At 37.8% G+C, this 27,852-nt stretch overlaps 1 long non-coding RNA gene and 1 pseudogene across 1 annotated transcript; one reads left to right on the top strand and one right to left on the bottom strand.

The window, feature by feature from the left end:
• Nucleotides 1–27,852, top strand: part of LOC125280200 — a 128,924-nt pseudogene that overhangs the window by 71,812 nt on the left and 29,260 nt on the right.
• On the bottom strand, nt 12,753–13,523 carry LOC125243966. Its single transcript, XR_007179203.1, has 3 exons — nt 13,435–13,523; nt 13,054–13,189; nt 12,753–12,908 (listed from the first exon to the last, which is right to left on the bottom strand). It is a non-coding gene; the product is annotated as an uncharacterized LOC125243966 (long non-coding RNA).

The raw sequence follows: 27,852 nt of genomic DNA, 5'->3' as shown, positions 1-27,852 counted from the left end.
AAAAATCACCAAAGAGTTTTGATATTTTTCCTATTTAAAACTTGACTCTTCTGTAGTTAAATCGTGTACTAAGACCGACGGAAAATAAAAAGTTGTGATTTTCTAGGTTGATATGGCTAGGAACTATACTCTCATTCCGGCGTAATAATCAAGGAATAATCGAGCAGTGCAATGATATTACGCAGCGCCCGTGAGCCCCTGCTTGCACAGGGAACGTGCCTTGCAACCATGGAGACGTTTGTGAGAGACGCTGCGTAATATCATTGCGCCTGCTGCACCCATGATACGGCAGCAAAGTTCCTTGATTATTACGCCGGAATGAGAAGGGGAGTTGGAAAATGAGCCTATTTTCAAAAAAAGTGGAGTGTTCCTTTAAGGTGTGCTCACGCGGCCTCGAAATTCCTGTAGTTACAACATTCTAGCTTGTAAAAAGCATTCACGTCCTCGTAGAGATCGTAATTACAGCTTGTAAGCTGGGAGTTTTCTGAAAGCTCCCACATGTACCACATGGCCGCTGTACCACCTGACTGCTGTAGATTCATAGTAGATTCAAGATTCCGGTAAATACGAGGTGGCGTGAACGCAGCATTACTCCTATTCATAATGTGGCACATCCTGATATTGCTGAGTTAGATGTGTTCCTGGGTCAACATATTTTGTTGATCCTGGAACAACATTCTAGTCTGAAAATTTAGTCTTAACCCTATTCCTGCCCCTAAACCTAACCCTACCCATAAGTTATCCCAAAAATCAGAGGGAAATGAGAGATGAATAACACTGATGTAGAAGCACCAATTCATGATTTTAAGCTTAAACTTGACATAATCTGTAAACTTGTCCCTCAAATCTGATTGGTTGATTTGAATGTTGTTCCAGGATCCACAAAAATGTTGACCCAGGAACATGTTGAACTCAGCAATATCAGGTTATGCCATAATGCGAGTGTACGGAGTCCCGGACAAGACATGCAAAAAAAATAGTAGGCTAAATTGTGTGCATGATTTACTAATTTTTTCCCTCGATTTACTAAAACGTGCGCACGATTTGCTATTTCGTTCCTCAATTTATAAATCATGCGCATGATTTAATTTTTTTTCTTACATGTCATGTGCGGGGCTCCATACGTCTTTCTATATATAAAATTCTTAGGTAAAGTATATTTAATAATTAATGATATAGAAGTGTAAAGTAAATGTAAGAATAAAAGATACGTTATAAAAAGAAATAACAGGCCAATAAATAAAAGGTAAAAGAAATCAATATGAACTATGAATCAAAACATATTATAAATGACAATTATGAGAATTAGAAGAAGTTATATCAACAGTTAATAAATTGAAAGTAATCAAGTCATGTTAGCCACCTTTATTTATATAGCGCTTTTTACAATGCAGATTGTGTCAAAGCAGCTTTATATTGATAACTGGTACATTATTTTGGCTACACAGCAGCTCTTAAAGAATAGTGTCAATGCAGGCAGATCAAAGCACTGTTGAATATCAAATGTCAAGTCAAATGTCAAGTGTCCCCAACTAAGCAAGCCAAAGGCTTCACAATGGATGATCTAGTCGACTCGATCTCTGCTGATACTTCAGGGCTGCGTTGTGGTTGTGTCAGGGCACCGGTCCTCAGTCTCATCTGGATACGGCCCGGATCCGGTTGACTACGGTAAACCTCGGGATAAACAGAAAGACTAATATTACCGTAGATGCCATTCTTTTTCTGATGTAACGAGTACATCTGGTGTTATAGGATGTGTTTCCGGTTCCAGCTGACCTAATTTATGCAGCCTAATAATCCTTTAACGGATTTGAAAATATAAATTGATAATGTGTTATGTGTATGCCAGGTTAAAAAGATGCGTTTTTAGTCTAGATTTAAACTGACAGAGTGTGTCTGCATCCCGAACAATGCTAGGAAGATTGTTCCACAGTTTAGGTGCCAAATAGGAGAAGGATCTACCACCTGCGGTTGATTTTGATATTCTAGGTATTATCAGCTGGCCTGAATTCTGAGATCGCAATAAACGTGAAGGACTATAATGTATTAAGAGCTCGCTTAGGTACTGGGGTGCTAAACCATTTAGTGCTTTGTAAGTAATTAGCAAGATTTTAAAATCTATACGATGTTTAACAGGAAGCCAATGCAGTGATGACAGAACTGGGCTAATATGGTCATACTTCCTAGTTCTAGTAAGAAGTCTTGCTGCTGCATTTTGTACGAGCTGTAGTTTATTTATCAAGCGGGAGGAACAACAAATTAAAGGAGTAAATTAAGTCAATTATAAAAAGAGAATGAAAGAAATGCTTATGCCCAGTGGAAGGGATTACCAAAGTGGACACCAAAATGGCAAAGATTATTAAGAGAGTTGAAACTGACTCAATTGAAAAGAACCACCTTTATGAATAATTTGATCTAATGAATAATTTGTTTTCACAGATGACCAGAAGTAGTAAGGAGAAACTGCAGTGATAATAAGTTTAAATACAGCCAATATATTGATGTTTTTTCTGTTTTCTCCTGTGCCAGCAGAAAAGCCCAACTCATGATTTTATTGCTGAGACATATGTAGCTCCTCCAGTTAGCACCTGCCCGCTCCAAGTGGGATGCAAACCCGAAGAAGCCTGCCTCAAATGCTGTCAATGTGTGAAGTCCAGAGATTGAGCTGTGCAGAAGAACTGTACCTTATAGTGCTGTGGGGCCACCTGCAGGCAGAAGATAGGAAACCTGAATACTTATTTAGCCACTCTGGATAATCAAAGGTTCCCGTTTAGGTCTAAATTAAACCTGCCCATACTCATAGAATTCCTGAGTCTTTGGACAGACAGGTCACTGGTCTTAAGTGCATTGCCCCATTTCCATTGTAAATTGTAAGTAAAAAATGTTTTATCTCTTGAAAGAATACTACAAAAATAGGTTTACAGTTAGAAAATTTACATTTATGAATGAAATCTACATAGAAAGAGAATTAGGTTTATTATAAAGCAGGCATTTGAATCCACTGCAAAGAAACCAAAAATAACATATTTAGGATTCATTGAAAAAACTACTTGAAATAACAGAACTAACATCTTTGCAGAGCTGAAAAGTTGTTTCAGTATCATTCTGACAAAAGGAGCATTTAGTGTCAAAATCTGATCCAATTTTTTTCTTAAGAAAATGTTTGACAGGGTAAATATTATGGAGTAATTTAAAAGTTATTTATTTTATTTTGTTAGTGAGGAAAAATCTTTGTTTCATGGACCATATATTTTTTCAATTTAAATAGTCAAAAAGGTTGTTCCATTATGAGACTGCAGGAGGGGCAGAGACACTGTTCTCAAGGAAAAAAGTTCTTCCTCTTTTTTCTTTTCCCCAGTGAAACATATTTGACCAATAGGCGTGTTAACATGTTCAGGAAAGGGATCTGTTTCTACAGATAGAGTATCATTTTTGAGAAAGGCACCAGTGCAGTTTCTCAAGAGGAGCTGCATGAGTTCTGATGATGACACAGCTGCTTCACAAATGGCCGGATTCACTGACAATGATTTGTGTTTACTGTCACCCCTTCAGTTCCACTAAAGCTCATTTATAACAGTTAAAGCTCTTTTCATGTAGTCGCCATGTTATTTTGTGTCATGTTTATCAAAATAAAACTGATAAAAAACTTAGACTCCACTACATTGGTATTTAAATAATATATGCTTATGTTGAACTTTATTCTTGTGAAAACTGACTCTGTAAGCATTTCATGAAGTAGTGAATGAAAATGTCTCTGAAACATCAGTGTATTAGTTAAATAATGCATTTATTTCATGTCAGCTGTGATAAAGTATGCAAACGCAGCACGAGCGTCAATACGAGAAGCAGAAAGTGTCTGCACACGGCTACTCTCGCCGATCGGTTGCATCCTATGGGGGGTGGATTATACAAAATTTGATGATTGCTAAGCAAACTGAGAGGTGAACTAAAGCTGCGGTCACACTGGACTTTGAATGTGCGAAAATTCGGTCGTGATATGACGTATACAGCGTCTTTTTTTTATACACATGAATTCAACATATAACAAAGTAATACATTCAAAATGTAAAAATATAGAACTTAGAATAAGTTAGAATATAGAACTCAACTTTACTGCAAAAATATAATTATTTTAATTCAGACAAGATCGTCATGCCGTGACAAATCGATCTTCTATTGCTCACACGTCTTTATGTGATGCAAATTCGCAGGTCAGAGTTCATCAAACATGATCTCTGGAACACAACGAAATGTGAATTTTTTTGCACAAGCTTGCGTTTCCAGTCTGATGCATTCGCATGCGTTTGAATGGAAGTCAATGGAACGAAACGAACGGAACTGCACTCAAAGTGCGCGGCAGCGATGGCGGTGGTGTAGTTGAGCTATGCCGCGGACTCCGTGCCAAAATCAAGCATCCGAACGACCGACCGACTGACCGGCCGAGCGAAAGTCAAACCGAACGTCTATCCGAATGTCTATTGGGGGTGGATTATACAAAATTTGATGACTGCTAAGCAAACTGAGAGGAGAACTTACGTGTATACGCTCGCCAGCTGTCTGGCCAAAATCCCATAGTATTCAGGTGTCAGATGTAAGATATGAAATGTTAGAAGTCACGGTCACGTGTCGAGCTGCGCTCAAAGTGCACGGTGGCGAAGTACCAGTACAGTGGTTAGAAGTTGAAACACCTTAAATAACTTGCGTTCGCAACAAGTCTGATTTGAAATTTTCGTAGCACATGCATATTAGCGCCCTCTTCAATCGTGTGAAATTTGAAGTACATGCGCTTCTCCAGTCCGAAGATATCGGCGAAAGTTTTTTTCTAAGGTAATTTTTTCACTTCACCATGTCGCTTCCACATTGAATAGCTTCTCATCCTTACATGACTGTTAAAGTTAACTTACATTTTCGTAAACCTTATTTTGTGCCAAACACTGACATATTGCATGATTTGTGTCAACAAGGTATCGTAAAATCTAGAGAAATTTCGAGGTGGTCAGCGGGGTACAGTTGAGACACATACCCACACCATAGAATCCTATTGCGGCCCATGCAGTTTATTGCACGATGTAAGTTCTATTAAGATCTTAATCTATTAAAATTAATAGATTTCATTTGTTTTAATTGCTGTTTGCAATTGTTCAATGTTTTTTACTGTTACTCAACTTTTCAACTGTTAATATTAAATGTATGGCCTAAAATTAAATATTGTATCACTGTTTGCCATTACTGCACAATGTTTTACAAATGGACTACTTTTAACTAAACAAAATAATAAAATAAAATACTAAATGAAAATAAAAACTGTTAATTTCTCATTTTTAAAGGTATTTTACATTTGTAGTGAATTGGTTAGGCAGCTTTACAGCATTACGGATGGGTGTTTCAACTGTACCTGACTGTTTTCGACATGGGTACAGTTGGAACAAAAAGCTTCTTGTGTTTATGAGCTAATTGTGAAAATATGACCTACTTATGGATGTTAATTAATAATAATATTTAGTAGACAAGTAAAAGAAATGTCATATGAAAAATCACTTCGTTTCACTTCTTTTCAGTCCCATAATTTTGGTGTGGTAACGGTGAAAGCAAAAAGTGTACCAACTGTACCTGGTCTACCCTAGTTGAGAAAGTATATTTTTTTTATAGTGAGCAAACGTCTAACGTCTGAGAAGTAGGCTATGTCGCCGCCACAATAAATTAATATAGATTATCCACACGTACGTTATCCAGACGTTTATCCACACATACGTTGTTTTGATGCAAAGTAAAAAATATATTTTTCAACTACGTCGCCGTCGCCGCAACCATCGCCGCACACTTTGAGCGACCGTGACATCTAACGTCTCATATCTTACGTCTGACACCTAAATACTATGGGATTTTGGCCAGATGGCTGGCCAATACACAAATTTTGGGCGTAGATTTGGTTTCAACATTGGGGGGGTTGAGCGTTGGTATGCTGCCTGTTATTTATTTATTTTTATTTTTTTCAAAAATCTGTTTTATGTGTAGCGTTATTGGATAATTTATTTCTTCTCTATCTATCTATCTCTCTATCTATCTATCTATCTATCTATCTATCTATCTATCATAACTTTATGGAATTTATGTATAACCATTCATCAAATTCTAATACAACGGAGTGATTCTAAAAAGAAATAAATTATGTTATATATTGAAACCGCCAGTAGGTGGCAGCGATTCGACGTTTTAATGAGTGAGCTACTTAAATCGTTCAAAAGTCAGATTAAGGAAGAAAACAAACACCGATTTGAATACTTTTGTCATTGATAAGACGCTATTGAAAAATGAAGTAACAAAATAGATGGCTGTTTTGGTAACTGGTTACAGTTACACTGATAGTTATGGCTAAATTGCAATGGATTAGCTAGCTAAAATATATGTGGAGTGTACTTAGCTATTACAATGTTTTCATACCTCCTTCTCAGTACATGCTTTATTCTTTTTAACGTCCCTCTTTGAACAGAAGTTTAATATAGTCGGCTGGGCAGCAGTTCTCTTCATTTTTGGTGCTACCCGCTCTCTTTCATTCAAACAGTAGAGCTCCACTCGCGTTGTGTTGGTGAAAGTGCGATGCGCATTGGTTGGGCATTACCAATCGGTTCAATGGAGGGGGGGTATTTTTTTGACTAATTTATTATGACAAACACATATTCGATTATAAACAAATTATTGTTACAAAATAAATGAATTATACATATTTTAGTATAGATCTACTGTGATTTTCATGTTGAAATATTGGGGGGGTTGTAACTGATGGATTTGAATATTGGGGGGTTACCTCCCCCCCCCATCCCCCCCACAAACTACGCCCCTGAATCCACCCCTCATAGCAGTTGAGCTTGCGCTGGTGTGAGTAGCGTGTTGTGATTGGTGTTAGCAAAAAAAAAAAAGAACAACTTCATTGCTACACGTGAATCATGCGTGACGTCTGGCTCGACACTTCACTGCCAAGTGAGACGTTCATTGAGACGAGTGCATGCAGCAAGGATTTTTTTTTTTTTTTTTTTTTTTTTTTTTTGAGCCCGTCGGAATGTGACAGTTTTCACAGTTTCGAAAGCACTAGTATGTCAAAACACTCGAGACGTGGGTGTCAAACTATCCCTAATGTAAACATCAGTAAAATTCACAGAAGGCTTTTCGACTATGGGCACGGGTTTCGACAGAATCGCTCTGCTTTGTGTTTTTCTTCTTAATGGGACTTTGCGTTCAGCTCAAGCAGGTAAGTAATTATTTTTTTATTGAGTTTAGCAGAGAACAAAAATGAAAGTAAAATACGCTTCTTGATCTAAAACGGCTTTGTAACTACAGACATTGTGCATTAAATATAAAGGTATATTTATATACTCATATAACTAAGTATACGAGTTTTGTTAAATAAAGCGAACTATCAACGAATAACTTGACTGCGAGCAATATTATTAAACATATGTGACTGACGTCAGCATGTTATTACAGGCTCAGATGTTTCAGCAGCCTCAGATTTCTTTATTAAAAGAATAACATCTTTTCATAACATCATAAACACTTTTATAAACTATTATTTGTTAATTAGCTTGCATATTACTATGATATTTGCTGCTTATTAATGGATATGAAACTTTTTTATCAGAACATGTCTGGAATTTTTCTTGTTGCATCACAGTATATTTTCCATGTTTGCAACAGTCATCTACTACACAACATCACTTAATCCACACACTCTAAAAAAAAAACTAAAAAAAAACGTACCCTTACTACACCCCACTGCACAACACAGCACATTTACAATACTCTTGATTTACAATTAAGTTTCTTATTTAGCTCAAGGATCGCCTGATGCACAAACGAGTTTCAGTTTCAGTTTTTTGAATCTTGGAATTCTGTTCCTCTGATTTGATGGTAATAATTCAAACTCATTATGCAGAACATGATTAGGATCAGAAATTATATTATTAGCCAGTCTTAACAAATTATTATAATAAGTTGAGTCATATAGCTTCTCTAGAGGCTGGCCAGCAATCATTGAGCAGATTATTAATTGATTAAACAACTGTGTTTTTTGCTTAAACAGACAAACTTTTATACCAATTTGTATATTTTTACCACAATTTTATACCAAGTTGCAATATTGCAGTACACTCATTAATACAGACATAAAGAACAGTAATAAACTCATAAATAACATATTAAATTAAGTAAATGAGTTAACTGAGGCAAAAGTCATACTCTTAGTTAATAGTGAATGTGTTCTCCCCATACTGAAGTGTTACCCATGCATCTTTCTGTAGCTGAACTGCTTCTGTGCTTTACATAGCGCATGTTTTAACTGCTTCCTCTTCCAGGAACTTAGTTCTTTCATCACATTTACACTTTAGTGATCAATTATTTCATGCATAATTTATTCCTCTTGATTGCAGAGAAACACTCGCTGTATTACAATTACACAGCCTTGTCTAAACCTGTGGATCAGCCGGGCATCTATGAATTCACTGCTATGGGTCTGTTGGACGACACACAGATCGACTATTACAATAGTGAAGAAAAGAGAAAGATTCCCAAACAACAGTGGATGATGAGAAATTGCAGGAGGATTACTGGGAAAGAGGCACTCAGTCCAGAAAGAGTAAAGAACTGTGGTTTAATGTGAACATCCATATTCTGATGAACCGCATGAGACACAATAAATCAGGTGAGAAACACTGATACAGTTTAACCTGCACATGATTTTTATTAAGACACAACAAACATTTTGACTCTTCTCCATTTCAGATCTTCATGTTCTTCAGTGGAGACACGGTTGTGAAGTTGAGAAGCAGGGAGATGAAGTGAAGTTTTCCGGTGGCTTTTATCAGTTCAGTTATGATGGAGAAAACTTCTTGTCTTTTGATGTTAAAGAGTCTCAATGGATCGCTCCAGTTGTTGCAGCTCTACCAACCAAGAGAAAATGGGACAATGTGCCGATCCTAAACCTATACACCAAAGGATACCTGGAGAAAGAGTGTTTGGACTGGCTCAACAAATTCAGAGAATATGGAGACAACCATGATGGATCCTTCCAGATGAGGAAGAGTGTGGAGATCAAGGAGGGGGATGAAAGAGCAGTATATTATTGTTTGGTGTCCCACAAATCCCTCAAAGAACCAATTATCAACATATGGGGTAATTAAAGCAGTTATACCAAGAGGCAGAAATATCACCTGATATTTATCATCTGAAGACATTTATCCACATGTACGTTATTCAGACGCAAAGTAAAAAATGTACTTTCTCAACTATGTCGTCGCGATCATCGCACTTTGAGTGCAGCTCCAACACGTGACCGTGACGTCTAACATCTTACTCATATTTTACGTCTGACGCCTTAATACTATGGGATTTTGGCCAGACGGCTAGTGGTCAATAGCTGGAACATCCAAGGGTTTCTCCGTCCAGGGAAATAGTGTGGGTTGGTACACAAGTACGCACTGAAATGGGGTAAGGCCTGTAGTGGTCTGTTTGAGGGAATTTTGTGTGTACTCAGCCCAGGGGAGGAAGCGGTTCCAGCTATTCTGGTTGTCATGACAGTAGGCCCGGAGATACCTCTCTATCTTCTGTATATTCCGCTCAGTTTGGCCATTTGTCTGAGGGTGATATCCAGATGAGAGGTTGACGGAGACATTGAGGAGTTTGAAGAAGGCAGTCCAAACGCGGGAAGTGAACTGTGGCCCGTGGTTGGAGACGATTTCCTCTGGGATACCAAAGTTGTGAAACAACTGATGGAAGAGAGCTTCTGCTGTTTCCATAGCAGTCCTCAAAGAGAAACTAACTTGCAAGCCTTGGAGAATCTATCCACAGCAATGAGGATACAGGTAAATCCATCAGAGTTTAGTAGATCAGTGACAAAGTCGACTCCGACGTGGGACCATGGACGATGTGGGATGGGTAGTTTGCCAGAGGTTAGGTGACGTGGAGTTTTGGAGATGGCACAGACTGAGCATCCTTGGACGTACAGGGAGACATCTCGGGCCATACTGGGCCACCAGTAATGAGCCTGAAGGAACGTGAGAGTTTGCTGGCTTCCTGGGTGTCCAGAGCCCGGGGAAGCATGCAGTGAGCCCAGAAGGTCTTTCCGTAAGGTGGTAGGTATGTAGATTTTACCTTCTGGGCCTCCCAGTGGAGTGGGTTCGGAAACTGTTGCGGCGCGTTTCTGATTATCCAGGTCCCATTGAATGGGGCTGATGAGTATGGCTGGAGGGAGGATCAGCTCAGGTGTGGGTGGGTCTTCTGGAGCATGGATTCGTGAGAATGAGTCGGCCTTCACATTCTTCTCTCCAGGCCGATAAGTGATGGTAAACTGAAAGCGTGTAAAGAATAGAGCCCAGCTGGCTTGGCGAGGGTTAAGTCTCTTGGCTGAGTAAAGGTATTCCAGGTTTTTATGGTCTGTAATGACGGTAAAAGGATGTTGAGCTCCCTCCAGCCAATGCCTCCATTCTTCCAGTGCCAGTTTGATGGCCAGCAGAAATTGCTGTTGGAGAGCCTCCGGGATGTAATCCTCCATAGCCTCGCGCTCCAGGATGGACAGTGGATATACACGTCCTTTAGGTGGAGTGGCCCCAGGCAGCAGGTCAATGGCACAGTCCTATGACCGATGAGGTGGTGAGCTGGTGGCTGCCTGTTTGCTGAATACACCCTTGAACGCCAGATAGTCAGATGGGATTTCGGGAGTATTCTGAGTTTCAGGACTCTCCACACAGGTGGAATGTATGAGAAGGGTAGATTCACTAACCAGGGTTTCAGGAACTTTGGAAATGCAACTTTGAAAGCAGGCTGGAGTCCATCGCAGAATTTCACTGGAATCCCATCTGACTTCCGGAGGTGGTGACGGTGGGTCCCTCCAATACCAGAAATGAGATGAGTTCGCTATGCAGACATCCGACTTGTAAGGTGATGGTTGGTGACTTGAATCTGACCTTTCCATGTCATAGCGGTTTTCCCTGGATGGTTTCCACCTTTAATTCCTCATGACATTGAAAAGGTATTTCCAGTCTTCTTAGTAGGTTCGGTGAGATGAAGCTGTTGGAGGAGCCCGGGTCAAGGAGGGCACGTACTGAAACAACATAGCGTGGGATGAGCAGTTGCACTTTGAGAAGTGTTCATTTAGAAATTGAATGTTCACATTGGATGGTACTCACCGCAGGATGTGGAGGACATGTGGGACACGCACAAATCAGGTGGCCAGATCCTCCACAATACAGACACAGTCCATTAGCGATACGGCGTGCACGTTCTTGTTGGGAAAGTCGACTGGTGTCAATCTGCATGGGTTCTGGTACTGGAGGACAGGCAGCGGGTGAGAGCAGAGAATGAGGGGTTACTTCGGGCAGACAAGCTGTAAGTTGTTGAGATATTTTCTGCTTAAAGCTCTCCAAGCCAACAGTATTATCGCAGATAACCATTTTAGTTCGTAGTTGTGGGTCGTAGACTCTCTGACAGCTGTGAACGCACTCAGGGCGGTTCTATGTTCAAATGGCAGTGTCTGTCAACGTTCGTGGACGGGATTTGTGGGGATTAAAAAAAGGAGTGGGTGGATTTTTATCACTATAGGGTGGTTGTATACACACACTGCCAACACACATTTATGTCCAAACTTGTTGCAAAAGTGAATTTTGCATAATAGGTCCCCTTTAAATTAAATGAATTAAATAGCAAAAAAAAAAGAAAAGAAAAAAAACATCAAGACGTCAGTGAGACGTTCATTGAGACGAGTGCATGTAGCAACGTTTTTTTTATTGAGCCTGTCGGAATGCTACAGAACACAGTTTTGAAAGAACTAGTATGTCAAAACACTCGAGATGTGTGTCACTGGGTGTCAAACTACCCATCCCTAATGAAAAAATCAGTAAAATTCACGTAAGGCTTTTCAACTATAGGGACCAGGTTTTGTCAGAATTGCTCTGTTTTGTGTTTTTCTTTTTAATGGGATTTTGCGTTCAGCTCAAGCAGGTAAATGATTAACTCTTATTGAGTTTATCAGAGAACAAAAATGAAAGTAAAACTTTTACACTTCTTGATCTAAAACGGCTTTGTAACTACCGACATTGTGCATGAAATATAAATGTATATTTATATTTTAAATTAAGTAAATGAGTTAACTGAGGCAAAAGTCATACTCATAGTTAATAGTGAATATGTTTTCCCCATACTGAAGTGTTACCCATGCATCTTTCTGTAGCTGGAATGTCTTCACTGTGTTTTATGTGCTTTACCCACCTCATGTTTTAACTGCTTCCTCTTCCTGGAACTTAGCTCTTTCATCACATCAGTGAACATTTGTTTCATACATATTTTATTCCTTTTCATTGCAGAGAAACACTCTGTGTATTACATTTACACGGGCTTGTCTAAACCTGTGGATCTGCCGGGCATCTATGAATTCAGTGCTATGGGTCTGCTGGACAACACACAGATCGACTATTACAATAGTAAAGAAAGGAGAATGATTTCCACACAGTTCTGGATGAGAGAGAAACTGACAGAGGATTACTGGGAAAAAGGCACTCAGTCCAGAGAGAGTAAAGGACAGTGGTTTAATGTGAACGTCCATATTATGATGGACCACATGAGACACAATACATCAGGTGAGAAACATTCATACAGTTTAACCTGGACAAGATTTTTATTAAGACACACCAAACATTTTGACTCTTCTCCATTTCAGATCTTCTTGTTCTTCAGCGGAGACACAGTTGTGAAGTTGAGCAGCAGGGAGATAAAGTGAAGTTTCTCAAAGGCATCGATGAGTACAGCAATGATGGAAAGGACTTCTTGTCCTTTAATATTAAAAAGTCTCGATTGGTCACCTTTATTGATGCAGCTGTACCAGCCAAGAGAAAATGGGACAATGTGCCGAAGCTCAGAAACACCTGTGAGTGAATGTATTTGTAGTTTATCAGCAGATGTTATAGAGATGAAACTGATTGATGAACTGATTCCTGTGTTTTCAGCTCCTCCAGATGTTCATGTGTTTGCAAAAAGGTATATCAAGTACAAAACCAGGCTGAAACTCACCTGTATGGTCACTGGCTTCAACCACAAAAACCTGATGATGAAAATTAGGAAATATAACACATCTCTGCCTGAACATGAGACCAAATCCACAGGAATCAGACCAAACCATGATGGATCTTTCCAGATGAGGAAGAGTCTGGAGATCAAGGAGGGGGATGAAAGAGCAGTATATTATTGTTTGGTGTCTTACAAATCCCTCAAAGAACCAATTATCAACATATGGGGTAATTAAAGCAGTAACACAGAGAAGCAGAAATATCAGCTGATATTAGAATAAAAAAATATTTTAAAGGGGTTCTATGTAAGATTTTTACTTTAATAAAGCATAAAAATAACCCGATATGTTTGTAGATATTTAGGAAACATGCTAAGTTCACCTACTTGTTTCTCAGAAAAACAATCCTACAGCCAGATACTCTACTCTGAAAATGTGCGTTCCAGTCAGAATGTCTGTCTTTGTTTTGGTCTCTGTGAAACTCTGTGCTGCCAGTTTATCCAATAGTATTTCGACATCACTGGTTGCCAGTTGGCGGAAAACACTGTGTATTGCAACCATGGAAACCAACAAACAAACTGGGTCAGAGAATCACAGATTCTACTTGACCTAAAAAGCCTCTGAATCCTTCTAAATATTTCTATGAACAACAGCATATTAAAACAATTCATCAGCTTACAGTGTTTAAGTCTCCTCAGCTTTCATTGTGAATTGCGCTCCCTCAAGTTGCTGGCAACCCATGTCTTTGAACGAGGGGACGGGCCAAACAATATTTAGAATTTGGACTGCAGTACCTATTTTGAACACTGGGTGTCTTTCCTACATAGAGCCCCTTTAAGTCGTAAATTTGTATTTTCTTTTTTTGTGATATCCTTAATTAATTAAAATTATTGTTAATTTTCTTTGCATTTGTATAGATGGAAAATGCTGGGACTGCCCGCCAGAGACTCCCACTGGAGCAGTGATTGGAGCAGGGATTGGAGCAGTCATTGGAGCAGTGATTGGAGCAGTCATTGAAGCAGTGATTGGAGCAGTAATTGGAGCAGGGATTGGAGCAGGGATTGGAGTTGTGCTTGTGCTGGCAGCTTTTGGTTTAGTGGTTTTCAAAAGGATTGATGGTGAGTAGAGACTGAAGAGTAGTGTCTGAAGACCTCTGATTCAGTTAATAAATAAAGATGTTTTTGAGAGAAGATAATATAGTGGTTTGAAGTCTTGGAGACTCTTTTGATAGTTTTCACGTGTTGTCACGCCCTGAGGTGAACGCCCCCCTGTTGGGTAAAATAAGGCTTTCTTCCATTGCCCGCCAGTCGTTTTTACCAGGGGCACGTTCAAGCTCAAGCTTCGGGTTGAACAACATGTTTCCTGGAAATGATGTGCAATGTATTTGAGATGTGTTTTCTCTTGTTTGGTGGGTGTGTCAGAAATGTAAAACCAATGAGCAGGAGCATGTATATAAACCACGCGGGATTAAAGAGACAGCTCGCACAATGGGTCTATGTAAAGTCGTTAACAACTTTGTGTTCTTTTTATTCTGTACAGCAAGGGCAGTGACTGTAACATCGAGTTTATTTTGCAGTATTAACCCTTAAATGCATGACTGTTTCGCCAATCATTCTTACATATTCGGGTCTTTATCGACCCGGATCTATATCTAACACGGAAGGATCTCTACTTGTCGCAATAATATAAAACGCCTCTGATATTAGAGTAACAATTACAGAAGAATAAAATAAATCACATTTTGTTACCTTTTGGAGCTTGAAAGGGTTCAGTTTGAGCAGATGTTTTATGCCATCATCACTGTCCTCGTCAGAGCTCATTTCCCAGTACATTCAGCAAATAATGGGCTAGTTTTATGTTTGAGGTCACGGATATGAGCCCATTCGCGATCTCAAACGTATTCTCAAAACTATATAATTTTCAACATCTTCAAAATCAATATTTCGATCGCTAACAGCTTCACCAGATCCATCCTGTAACAGTTACAGTCATATTTGATTGCGTTCAGTACTTGCTCTGCAGTAAATCGCTGAGCCATTTCATGTTTTTCTTATTATTTAGTTTTCTGTCTGAATGAGTCGTCACTTTAGCATTGTGTATCAGACATTGCCACCTTGTGGAATGCAGGTGAATTGCACTTATTCCGTCATCTAAGATTCAATTACTGTTGTTCAGAAAAAATATACGTACACTCATACACACCTCGGGTCGTTTGCGACCCTATACAATTTAAAAAATAAATAAATACAAAAATAGGCATTCTTTTATAATTTTATGATTTTTTTCTTGTTATATTCTTTATAATGAATTGATTGAGGAATACCAACAAGGTTGATGTCTAATTTAAAAAAAATGAACGAGGAGGAGGGTAGTGAATGACGTCCCGGGTCACTAAAGACCCGAGGTATGCATTTAAGGGTTAAACATGTATTTATACCGATTTCATCAGGCTCTGAAATCTCTTTAAAAAGAACTCAAATAATGGCCTTCTCAGCTGCCATAGTTGCAACTCTTGCGTCATCAGAACAGGGTGATAAACACACCATTGTTTCTGTATAAAAAAACGTTTTGCAACGTTTTGTCAGGGCTGAACGTAGCCCAAGTTAGCTTTTTAAAAAATCCAGCTGTTTTTAGTGATTGAAACTACAGGTGCTGTATATGGATCACTAGTGTGCAAAATTTGCATCTTGTTTACATATTTTTTCTTTTAAGATGGAAAATTGACAGGCTTGTACTGTAGTTACATGGCTGTTTTGCCCGCCAGGGCCCTGCGACAGTCACGTTACTGGAAACTATGAATTGATGAGTTGAATCAGGTGTGTTTGTGTAGGGAGACATGCAAAATGTGTTCAGTGTTAAAAAACACTTCCTTGTGTCCAATCCTGCTCCTGGAGTTTCTGGAGTTCAGCTCCAAATGAAATGCCAGTGCAGCAAAACAACCCCAGCTAAAACATACAACCAGATGCTTTCCTAAGCAGTTGCTTTAAACATTTATCAGGTAAATTTCAAGTAGAGTTATACTACAGTACTGTAGACCAGTGTTTCCCAACCCTGTTCCTGGAGGAACACCAGCAGTGCACATTTTGGATGTCTCCTTTATCTGACCCATATATTTCTGGTCTTGGAGTCTCTACTAACAGGTTGATGAGTTGAAACCCATTTAGTTAAAACTGAATATGGACTCAAAAGCATAACAGACATAAATTATCCAGTGTTGTAATTGAGCAGAAATACAACATTTCACAGCATCAGTATCACAGTTCAAAATCTCAGATGTGAGCTTGAATCACTGTTTAACCTCAATATCTGTATGTTACAGATATGACCAAAGTAAAACTTAAAGGGATAGTTCACCGAAAAAATTAAAATTGTCATCTTTTACTCACCCTCAAGTTGTTCCAAACTTGTATCAATGCCTTTGTTCTGATGATCACAAAAGAAGATATTTTGAAGAATGTGGGAAACCATCATTGTTAGTAGTGGTGTATTTTTTTATACTATAGAAATCATTGGCGCCCCAAAATGGATCGGTTACAAACTCTCTTCAAAATATATTCTTTTGAGTTCAGCAGAACAAAGAAATTGATACAAGTTTGGAACAACTTGATGATGAGTAAATGATGACAGAATTTTAATTTTTTGGTGAACTATCCCTTTAAGAACAGCTTTTCTGTTTACTCTGTGAATATGCCCCTGTTACACATACTGTATCTCATGCTATTTTATTTTAGAATTAATCAATAAATGCATCATTTGTCTGCCACAAATCTAAACTGGTCTCATGAAACTCATCAAAAACACAAGCTTTGTTTTTGATAAGATTTGTTTCATATTTTTTGTGTCCCAAAATTTTAGATAGATTATTTCACGCACAGCACTGTGAGATACACTTTGATTTTTCACTGTTTCTCCAACAGGACAAGAAAGCATTGGTGAAATATCAGACTTCAAAGCAACTAGCTCTCAGGAGGATCTTTACCCACAGGTAATTATATTCAGACAGGGGGCTTTTTGAGTGATTCCAGCCCCACTGCCTGCCATCAACTCTACCCCCAATGTTTTGAATGATTATTATTATCCAGCCAACCCCATCATTAGAACGTTTCCTTTATTGTTTCTATGATGACGCATCATGATTGTCACGTGACACACCGCGGCCACACTGTATGACAGATGTATCACTTTTCTCACCATGTCATCAACTATCTGATATTCCGATTCTTATATATTAACAAGTGAGTGCACTGTCATTTAAAAATCTACATCAGGATCTTGATCTTAATCTATAGCGCAAAATGGGCACCACCTTGTTTGTTTGCGCTTTAGTACAGAGAGTCCTGACAGTCAGATTTTATAGGCTACAGCATGTAATTTCATCCATTTGTACTGAAATACATGTGGCTGGTGAACTGGGAGAAGAATAGACTGAGCTTTATAGTTACTTACACAATGTGTATCTGATATGAATAAATGTCACCAAATTATATTTGAATGGATTGTTATTGCTGCTTCCATAGACATCAGTGTATATTCCATTGGTTGTCTCGTTGAAACATGACAGGATATCAAGTCGGCTTTTATGGGGCTTAAATCGGGCTCAAAATCCTGTAGTGTAAACTTGTCATTAGTGGTTACTCTAGGATACTACATCCCCTCCTTCTTAAGCTATCAATTTGTTTGCCTTTTTCTTTACTTAGGTGTCTCTTTGTTATTATTATTACATGAACCAAAATCACCTAACTAAATACCAATAAAATAACTAAATAAGGAATATAAAACTGCATGTCAGCAATACATTATACATGTCTTATTGATTAGCTTTTTTTTTTAGAAAGAACTCTTCAACACTTAAATAAATTATATTGCATTGTCTCTTTACTAACTTACATAACTTCTGACCTTATATGTCACAGATCCCTGCAGAGAAGATGGCATCTGTTCCAGAGCAGCTTCTGCAAGTCCTGGATGATTTGGACAGTTACAATCTAAAGAGGTTCAAGTGGTATTTGAAACAACGTGGGTTAGTTTCCAGCCTCTCTCCTTGAGAATGCAGATAACATTGACATAGTGGATCAGATGGTGAATAGTTTTGAACAAAACGGAGCTTTGGAGCACACAGTGGACATCCTGAAGATGATGAATCAAAACCAGCTTGCTGAAAAGTTAATTAAAAACTACAAGGTATTGAAATGAAAAATATATATTTAAATAGTGATGAAGTTTTAATATAATATAGTTGCATATATTTTTGTATGACAGAGATTTTATTGAACCCAAGCTTTTGTTATATGAACTCTTGTTTCCTGTTTTGTCCTGATATTCCCTAATGTTTCCTAAGATATATTGTAGGGGTGTAACGATACGCTCAGGTCACGATACGGTACGTATCTCGATACGGAGTTCACGATACGATACGTATCACGATATTTTGAACAAAATGAAACTGAAATTCAAACAAGATTTATTAAAAAAACATGAACAAATTTCAATAATTTTCCTTGTTGTACATACAAGATCACATTTCAATAAAATAAATAAATATAAAATTTTAATAAAAACCTTCTGTATTCAAATTAACAGTTGAATAGGGCTGTCTGTCACTGAAAAATGTTTTTAAATTTAACATGAACTTAGAATTATGAATAGGGGCCGTTCACATATCGCGTCTAAAAACGCGTGGAAGGCGCGGCCGCACCGCTTCTCCTTCTTTCCAAAGCGCTTGCGCTCCCGTGGCGTCGGTCGTTGCTATGCAACCATGAACTGAGCTCTCCAAGAGGATCAGGATGTTTCTGCAAAGGATAAATGATTTCTAGCCCTTGCATTAGTTTTACTACGAGATATATTGATGGAGATAAGATATAAAAACCACCATGTACAGCTATGATCAGCTGTTCGGCTGAGCTTTTGATGTTTTGTTACGGAAAGGCCATAGCTGATCGGTTGATTCTTGTCAAACGACCTGCGGTGCGCTTGCGGCATTCTGAGAAGTTGAGAATTGCATGCGCGTCGCGACCGCGTTGATCCCATTATGAGCGCGCCTGCCGCGCAGCTACATTTGAAAATAATAACTGACTTGCACGCGGAAAAGACGCAATATGTGAACGGCCCCACAGAACTTCTTAAAGCAAAGCATCGCAAGCGTCTTTTGCTTTTCTGTGAGCACAGCTGTGAGCACAGCTGAAAGCCACGACTTTTCTCACACGACCAAGCAAGAGACTGACATGAGAAACGTTTAAACCTGCTTGCAAGATTCAATGTGTGCCCGAAACACTTACTGAACTAGAGAGCTGATTGAGACACACCATCTACGATAAATCGTTACACCCCTAATACTTATAGTAATTTAAAAATGTGGTAGCATTGGATCTGGACAGGAAGGATAACTCTGGGAGTTGGAAGGGGTGTGTTGCGATTCTGCCTTCTCACATCGCGATACAGGTTCGTGGACCTGCGTATCGCGATTTCGGTTTCATATCGCATATCGTTACAGCCCTAATATATTGTACTATAAATTGATGTGTTAGGTTGCATTCCAAGTACCCTGGGTGCATGTGAATTTATTTGATTCCTTTTAAATCATCTTTAGTCCAATAAGCAGTTTTATACTTTCTTTTACTTTTTCTTCCTTAAAGGTACACAATGTAACTATTTTTTCAAAATCCTTCTTCCAAAAATGTGTATGAAGTTCCTCCGGCTACTTTGAGTCGTGTCAGGTGTGGGAGTTGCACAGGTTAGTTGTCGCAATGACATCTAACCACTAAATCTCAAACCTCCGGGGAATCACCTGTTTTAAACAAATGCAGAACAGAGGAAAGTCTGCTGGTTGCTTGTTATAGATTTCCATGAAATAGTTTCAAGTTCCGTATCGGAATAAATGATTTAATAAAGTGTCTACGTTCACAAATCACTTTTAATTTTAACATGAAAACAAGCATACTTTATGTGTGATTTGGCATGGCAAATAATACATAACAATTGCCTTGATGCAGATAAATCCTGCGTTTTGACTAGGCCTGGATCCAGGATCAAATCACAGAGGCTGCTTCTGAAATTAGTGCGGGTATTTCTCGTCCTTTTCTGTTGCCTATAACTTATGATTACTGAGAGTCATTGCAATTTTGGGAGTGAATCCCACATTTATATAATAGACTGTAAAAAGCATGGACTCGGTGTCCGTGACGTCACCCATAGATTTCTGAAGAGCATTTCGAAGCGAAAAAGCATTAAATCCATGAAATATTGATAAATTATCCAATGTTTGCATCACATTTTTTCTGAATGATCTGCTCATCTGCTCATCTCTGATCATCATTCTTCAAGAAATTATGCAACCTGAGCAGCGTTTATGTTGTAAATGTTATGCTGTTATGTCATGAAGGGCAAAATTAGCTGTATAGACCAAAACCACAATTTGTACCAACTGTAAAGATGTTTTTTTTTTCCTGCTGTAAAGTTGGGCATTTTAACATGGGACTCAATGAGATTCTGCTTTCTTTTGGAGCCTGTCCCTAGAAGTTAACTGATAACTGGACTGGAGATGTTTGATGTTTCTTGCATATACAAGGAAAGTTAATGCTGGTTTGTGCCCATTTATATTGTACATTTAAATGATAAATGGGTTGAAATTGCATGCATTTAATCTAGTTACGGCCTATGGATTCCATATGTAAAGAACAAGTATTTTCTATTTTTTATTGCTTTTAAATGAAAGATTATTTTGTCCAATTGGCGCTGTAAATGGTTCCCTCTGTACATATTAAAGAAACTGTTTATTTATGTTTGAGGTCACGGATATGAGCCCATTCGCGATCTCAAACGTATTCTCAAAACTATATAATTTTCAACATCTTCAAAATCAATATTTCGATCGCTAACAGCTTCACCAGATCCATCCTGTAACAGTTACAGTCATATTTGATTGCGTTCAGTACTTGCTCTGCAGTAAATCGCTGAGCCATTTCATGTTTTTCTTATTATTTAGTTTTCTGTCTGAATGAGTCGTCACTTTAGCATTGTGTATCAGACATTGCCACCTTGTGGAATGCAGGTGAATTGCACTTATTCCGTCATCTAAGATTCAATTACTGTTGTTCAGAAAAAATATACGTACACTCATACACACCTCGGGTCGTTTGCGACCCTATACAATTTAAAAAATAAATAAATACAAAAATAGGCATTCTTTTATAATTTTATGATTTTTTTCTTGTTATATTCTTTATAATGAATTGATTGAGGAATACCAACAAGGTTGATGTCTAATTTAAAAAAAATGAACGAGGAGGAGGGTAGTGAATGACGTCCCGGGTCACTAAAGACCCGAGGTATGCATTTAAGGGTTAAACATGTATTTATACCGATTTCATCAGGCTCTGAAATCTCTTTAAAAAGAACTCAAATAATGGCCTTCTCAGCTGCCATAGTTGCAACTCTTGCGTCATCAGAACAGGGTGATAAACACACCATTGTTTCTGTATAAAAAAACGTTTTGCAACGTTTTGTCAGGGCTGAACGTAGCCCAAGTTAGCTTTTTAAAAAATCCAGCTGTTTTTAGTGATTGAAACTACAGGTGCTGTATATGGATCACTAGTGTGCAAAATTTGCATCTTGTTTACATATTTTTTCTTTTAAGATGGAAAATTGACAGGCTTGTACTGTAGTTACATGGCTGTTTTGCCCGCCAGGGCCCTGCGACAGTCACGTTACTGGAAACTATGAATTGATGAGTTGAATCAGGTGTGTTTGTGTAGGGAGACATGCAAAATGTGTTCAGTGTTAAAAAACACTTCCTTGTGTCCAATCCTGCTCCTGGAGTTTCTGGAGTTCAGCTCCAAATGAAATGCCAGTGCAGCAAAACAACCCCAGCTAAAACATACAACCAGATGCTTTCCTAAGCAGTTGCTTTAAACATTTATCAGGTAAATTTCAAGTAGAGTTATACTACAGTACTGTAGACCAGTGTTTCCCAACCCTGTTCCTGGAGGAACACCAGCAGTGCACATTTTGGATGTCTCCTTTATCTGACCCATATATTTCTGGTCTTGGAGTCTCTACTAACAGGTTGATGAGTTGAAACCCATTTAGTTAAAACTGAATATGGACTCAAAAGCATAACAGACATAAATTATCCAGTGTTGTAATTGAGCAGAAATACAACATTTCACAGCATCAGTATCACAGTTCAAAATCTCAGATGTGAGCTTGAATCACTGTTTAACCTCAATATCTGTATGTTACAGATATGACCAAAGTAAAACTTAAAGGGATAGTTCACCGAAAAAATTAAAATTGTCATCTTTTACTCACCCTCAAGTTGTTCCAAACTTGTATCAATGCCTTTGTTCTGATGATCACAAAAGAAGATATTTTGAAGAATGTGGGAAACCATCATTGTTAGTAGTGGTGTATTTTTTTATACTATAGAAATCATTGGCGCCCCAAAATGGATCGGTTACAAACTCTCTTCAAAATATATTCTTTTGAGTTCAGCAGAACAAAGAAATTGATACAAGTTTGGAACAACTTGATGATGAGTAAATGATGACAGAATTTTAATTTTTTGGTGAACTATCCCTTTAAGAACAGCTTTTCTGTTTACTCTGTGAATATGCCCCTGTTACACATACTGTATCTCATGCTATTTTATTTTAGAATTAATCAATAAATGCATCATTTGTCTGCCACAAATCTAAACTGGTCTCATGAAACTCATCAAAAACACAAGCTTTGTTTTTGATAAGATTTGTTTCATATTTTTTGTGTCCCAAAATTTTAGATAGATTATTTCACGCACAGCACTGTGAGATACACTTTGATTTTTCACTGTTTCTCCAACAGGACAAGAAAGCATTGGTGAAATATCAGACTTCAAAGCAACTAGCTCTCAGGAGGATCTTTACCCACAGGTAATTATATTCAGACAGGGGGCTTTTTGAGTGATTCCAGCCCCACTGCCTGCCATCAACTCTACCCCCAATGTTTTGAATGATTATTATTATCCAGCCAACCCCATCATTAGAACGTTTCCTTTATTGTTTCTATGATGACGCATCATGATTGTCACGTGACACACCGCGGCCACACTGTATGACAGATGTATCACTTTTCTCACCATGTCATCAACTATCTGATATTCCGATTCTTATATATTAACAAGTGAGTGCACTGTCATTTAAAAATCTACATCAGGATCTTGATCTTAATCTATAGCGCAAAATGGGCACCACCTTGTTTGTTTGCGCTTTAGTACAGAGAGTCCTGACAGTCAGATTTTATAGGCTACAGCATGTAATTTCATCCATTTGTACTGAAATACATGTGGCTGGTGAACTGGGAGAAGAATAGACTGAGCTTTATAGTTACTTACACAATGTGTATCTGATATGAATAAATGTCACCAAATTATATTTGAATGGATTGTTATTGCTGCTTCCATAGACATCAGTGTATATTCCATTGGTTGTCTCGTTGAAACATGACAGGATATCAAGTCGGCTTTTATGGGGCTTAAATCGGGCTCAAAATCCTGTAGTGTAAACTTGTCATTAGTGGTTACTCTAGGATACTACATCCCCTCCTTCTTAAGCTATCAATTTGTTTGCCTTTTTCTTTACTTAGGTGTCTCTTTGTTATTATTATTACATGAACCAAAATCACCTAACTAAATACCAATAAAATAACTAAATAAGGAATATAAAACTGCATGTCAGCAATACATTATACATGTCTTATTGATTAGCTTTTTTTTTTAGAAAGAACTCTTCAACACTTAAATAAATTATATTGCATTGTCTCTTTACTAACTTACATAACTTCTGACCTTATATGTCACAGATCCCTGCAGAGAAGATGGCATCTGTTCCAGAGCAGCTTCTGCAAGTCCTGGATGATTTGGACAGTTACAATCTAAAGAGGTTCAAGTGGTATTTGAAACAACGTGGGTTAGTTTCCAGCCTCTCTCCTTGAGAATGCAGATAACATTGACATAGTGGATCAGATGGTGAATAGTTTTGAACAAAACGGAGCTTTGGAGCACACAGTGGACATCCTGAAGATGATGAATCAAAACCAGCTTGCTGAAAAGTTAATTAAAAACTACAAGGTATTGAAATGAAAAATATATATTTAAATAGTGATGAAGTTTTAATATAATATAGTTGCATATATTTTTGTATGACAGAGATTTTATTGAACCCAAGCTTTTGTTATATGAACTCTTGTTTCCTGTTTTGTCCTGATATTCCCTAATGTTTCCTAAGATATATTGTAGGGGTGTAACGATACGCTCAGGTCACGATACGGTACGTATCTCGATACGGAGTTCACGATACGATACGTATCACGATATTTTGAACAAAATGAAACTGAAATTCAAACAAGATTTATTAAAAAAACATGAACAAATTTCAATAATTTTCCTTGTTGTACATACAAGATCACATTTCAATAAAATAAATAAATATAAAATTTTAATAAAAACCTTCTGTATTCAAATTAACAGTTGAATAGGGCTGTCTGTCACTGAAAAATGTTTTTAAATTTAACATGAACTTAGAATTATGAATAGGGGCCGTTCACATATCGCGTCTAAAAACGCGTGGAAGGCGCGGCCGCACCGCTTCTCCTTCTTTCCAAAGCGCTTGCGCTCCCGTGGCGTCGGTCGTTGCTATGCAACCATGAACTGAGCTCTCCAAGAGGATCAGGATGTTTCTGCAAAGGATAAATGATTTCTAGCCCTTGCATTAGTTTTACTACGAGATATATTGATGGAGATAAGATATAAAAACCACCATGTACAGCTATGATCAGCTGTTCGGCTGAGCTTTTGATGTTTTGTTACGGAAAGGCCATAGCTGATCGGTTGATTCTTGTCAAACGACCTGCGGTGCGCTTGCGGCATTCTGAGAAGTTGAGAATTGCATGCGCGTCGCGACCGCGTTGATCCCATTATGAGCGCGCCTGCCGCGCAGCTACATTTGAAAATAATAACTGACTTGCACGCGGAAAAGACGCAATATGTGAACGGCCCCACAGAACTTCTTAAAGCAAAGCATCGCAAGCGTCTTTTGCTTTTCTGTGAGCACAGCTGTGAGCACAGCTGAAAGCCACGACTTTTCTCACACGACCAAGCAAGAGACTGACATGAGAAACGTTTAAACCTGCTTGCAAGATTCAATGTGTGCCCGAAACACTTACTGAACTAGAGAGCTGATTGAGACACACCATCTACGATAAATCGTTACACCCCTAATACTTATAGTAATTTAAAAATGTGGTAGCATTGGATCTGGACAGGAAGGATAACTCTGGGAGTTGGAAGGGGTGTGTTGCGATTCTGCCTTCTCACATCGCGATACAGGTTCGTGGACCTGCGTATCGCGATTTCGGTTTCATATCGCATATCGTTACAGCCCTAATATATTGTACTATAAATTGATGTGTTAGGTTGCATTCCAAGTACCCTGGGTGCATGTGAATTTATTTGATTCCTTTTAAATCATCTTTAGTCCAATAAGCAGTTTTATACTTTCTTTTACTTTTTCTTCCTTAAAGGTACACAATGTAACTATTTTTTCAAAATCCTTCTTCCAAAAATGTGTATGAAGTTCCTCCGGCTACTTTGAGTCGTGTCAGGTGTGGGAGTTGCACAGGTTAGTTGTCGCAATGACATCTAACCACTAAATCTCAAACCTCCGGGGAATCACCTGTTTTAAACAAATGCAGAACAGAGGAAAGTCTGCTGGTTGCTTGTTATAGATTTCCATGAAATAGTTTCAAGTTCCGTATCGGAATAAATGATTTAATAAAGTGTCTACGTTCACAAATCACTTTTAATTTTAACATGAAAACAAGCATACTTTATGTGTGATTTGGCATGGCAAATAATACATAACAATTGCCTTGATGCAGATAAATCCTGCGTTTTGACTAGGCCTGGATCCAGGATCAAATCACAGAGGCTGCTTCTGAAATTAGTGCGGGTATTTCTCGTCCTTTTCTGTTGCCTATAACTTATGATTACTGAGAGTCATTGCAATTTTGGGAGTGAATCCCACATTTATATAATAGACTGTAAAAAGCATGGACTCGGTGTCCGTGACGTCACCCATAGATTTCTGAAGAGCATTTCGAAGCGAAAAAGCATTAAATCCATGAAATATTGATAAATTATCCAATGTTTGCATCACATTTTTTCTGAATGATCTGCTCATCTGCTCATCTCTGATCATCATTCTTCAAGAAATTATGCAACCTGAGCAGCGTTTATGTTGTAAATGTTATGCTGTTATGTCATGAAGGGCAAAATTAGCTGTATAGACCAAAACCACAATTTGTACCAACTGTAAAGATGTTTTTTTTTTTCCTGCTGTAAAGTTGGGCATTTTAACATGGGACTCAATGAGATTCTGCTTTCTTTTGGAGCCTGTCCCTAGAAGTTAACTGATAACTGGACTGGAGATGTTTGATGTTTCTTGCATATACAAGGAAAGTTAATGCTGGTTTGTGCCCATTTATATTGTACATTTAAATGATAAATGGGTTGAAATTGCATGCATTTAATCTAGTTACGGCCTATGGATTCCATATGTAAAGAACAAGTATTTTCTATTTTTTATTGCTTTTAAATGAAAGATTATTTTGTCCAATTGGCGCTGTAAATGGTTCCCTCTGTACATATTAAAGAAACTGTTTTTGTATTGCCTATATAATGTGTATTTCTACAAGACACAAATATTGCTTATTTTTTCCAACTTGTTTGCAGTTAAACATTTTTATTTGACATTAATTTTTACAGTATATGGATAAGTTGTAGATTTGTAGATAGTGACTTTAATATTTAGCAGATAAATGTGGGCAAGTACACAATAATAATAAATAAAAAAAACCCAAGGGAGACTTTGCTTGTTTGTGTTATTTTTCAATAATATGTAGTCAGTCAGAAAAACAGTGATCATATAACATACAATAACCAAAGTAAAGATCTAACAAAACAAAAAAAAAAGGAAACAATCATTGTTCATTGTGGAACATATCATATTCTGTTATATTTATCACTGACATGCTTCAAGAAGAATATAAAGTATAAAAAAAAAAATGACATACTAAACTGCTTAAGCAAACATTTTGCAATCACATTAGAATAGGCCAACGGCACAGATGAAAAATACTGTACATACAAATTAAACGTCAAATGATTTTAAATTCATTCAGACAGCAGTCTATATGGCTCTTCTATGAAGTCATATAAAATTGTATAAAAGCTTTTGTATTTTTAAATCAAATATGAACATATCTTAGTAGCAAAAATAAATATGCTTTTACACTGTTGGTTGTTTATCAGCATATAATAAAATTATGAAACAAATTGTATGAAAATTAAGCATTGTGTGCTGGTTTCTGTTATAAAAACGTCAAACTGTATCATAATGAAAAAGACATGCTGGTTTACATTCAAAAAGCATTAACAAGAAAGCAGAGAACTCACTTCTGCAAATTTTGTTAAAGACAGCCTAAACTTGTCCCTTTTTCACTTCCCTCAGCATCCAAAACATGTATTCAGCAACAATAAAAATAAATCAGAAGGCTGTTGTAATGATGTGGTTGTGAACGAATTTGCAGTCTTTAATAATCAGAACAGGGCAAATCCAATGAGATGATTGATTACTGCACAGCTGAAACTAATGAGAACTCAGGGAAACAGTGCAAATGGAAAAACAAGTCCAAACTCTGTGTGTGACAGCTATAAGCACAACTACTTGTTTTTTTATTTTATTTTTTTAATGGAAAAATACATTCAAAATACA

Source organism: Megalobrama amblycephala, linkage group LG1 (genome assembly GCF_018812025.1).
Source record: "Megalobrama amblycephala isolate DHTTF-2021 linkage group LG1, ASM1881202v1, whole genome shotgun sequence".
In the NCBI taxonomy this organism is placed as follows: Eukaryota; Metazoa; Chordata; class Actinopteri; order Cypriniformes; family Xenocyprididae; genus Megalobrama; species Megalobrama amblycephala.
This window is presented reverse-complemented; position numbering and strand designations above follow the sequence as displayed.